Source organism: Helobdella robusta, assembly GCF_000326865.2.
Source record: "Helobdella robusta unplaced genomic scaffold HELROscaffold_36, whole genome shotgun sequence".
NCBI classification, from domain to species: Eukaryota; Metazoa; Annelida; class Clitellata; order Rhynchobdellida; family Glossiphoniidae; genus Helobdella; species Helobdella robusta.
Window position 1 is genome coordinate 440,519 of NW_008704742.1, and position 1,706 is coordinate 442,224.

Here is a 1,706-nt window from a genome sequence, read left to right on the forward strand (position 1 = left end):
GCATGTTTGTTATGCTATAGTTTGCTATGCTATTGCTATGCTATTTAATAATTAAAACTTTTAAAAGTTAGGTTAGGGTTAGGTTAGTTTTTTAACTTTCAAACATTAAAATTTAATGATTAAATTAACTTTTTTACAGCTATAGCATCATGCATAATTATTTGCGTTGGACTTGAAACTTTACGTTTGCCAAAATTTGAAAATACGCGAACGACCAATATTAAATATTGCAATTACTAAATTAAAAATTCATTTTTGCCTCGTCAACGCCAAATTCAAAGCGGTCGAGCTGGTCCCTTAAATGAAAATCGCTCAAATACTTTAAAATTAGGAAAAGTTGAGCGCTTCACTAAATTTTAAGAAAATGTTATTTGAATCATGATGCGCTTGACTAAAAAAAAGAAAATCTCACTTGAAAATTAGGCTTCAGTAATTAACTGTCGTTACGGAAAATAAAACTTGATTTATCACTAAATTTAAACAAAGAAAAAATGAATGGAGGGCAAAAACTAAATTTATGAAGTCAGTGAGCGAGCGTAAGCCAGAGAGCATTATTCAACCAACCGGATGTTTTGTTTATATAAATCTGACTTTTCAAAGATTCTCAATTATTTTACTGCTAAAACCTAAATTAATTAAAAAATCGATTATTCTAAAAAATAATACAAAGTATCTGATGAAAATAATAACAATGTTTTAAACAATTTCAATTCATCAATAATAACTATTAAATTTTAGATTAAAATTCAAACCAGTGTTTGACGAAACGTTGACTAGAAAGCATGTGAATCAATATAATTTTTTAAACTTCTGCAGGCCACCGTTATCAATGTTATTTTCTTTTATTTCGCGTTGACTATTTTTATAAAACTGAAACTCAGAATAAATATAGAAATGTAGTATCTTTATTTTAACATTAACTAGAAAGAATTAGCATGGTTCAACTTTAACAACCCATTATCATATCATGCATAAACTTATGATCCTATACTGGCCCTCGAACGCACCATCGAACCGTTTTAAAGTCTAGTCTCACTCCTTAGTTTCTATAGAATTATAGTTCATTAATAAATATTTATTTATTTTACAAAAGTGTATTTATTTTAATTATTTTTAATAGATTTATTTCATGCAATTGTATAATATTTATGCGTATTTAGTATCTTTTTTGATGTACGTATTGCGAACAGATTTGAGCGCGTCGTGCTTGACAGGCATCTCCTTGTATTCTGGGTATAATGTGTGACGTCAATGCTACTCTCGATTTCGGTGAAGTGTTTAATGGGAAGAACGTGACAGAACCAATCTAAAATTCAACAGATCGAACCGATTAGGAGAATTTTTGGGCGTACCTAGCTCTGGAGATAACTTTTAAGTATACCTGCATAACAAATGTGGCTCCTTTTAAATGGTTTGAACGGTCAATCAAATTAAGAACTTTGGACAAATTTCTAAAACTTTCTCCTTTTAACAACTTTTTCAATTCCATTTTTGTACGGTTCTTTGGCTCCACTATATTGCTATAGTGCTTTGTTTAATTGTAGCTTAGGTTTATTTAATTGTTTTGACTTGAATAGTTAATTCGATTTTTTAAAACTGCAATAAATTTATTCTCTTCTTCATTTATTTTAATTCATAACGACCATATATATATATTATTGATGATATGTTTAAGAATAGCTTCATCTACCTTGTATGCAGCTGAC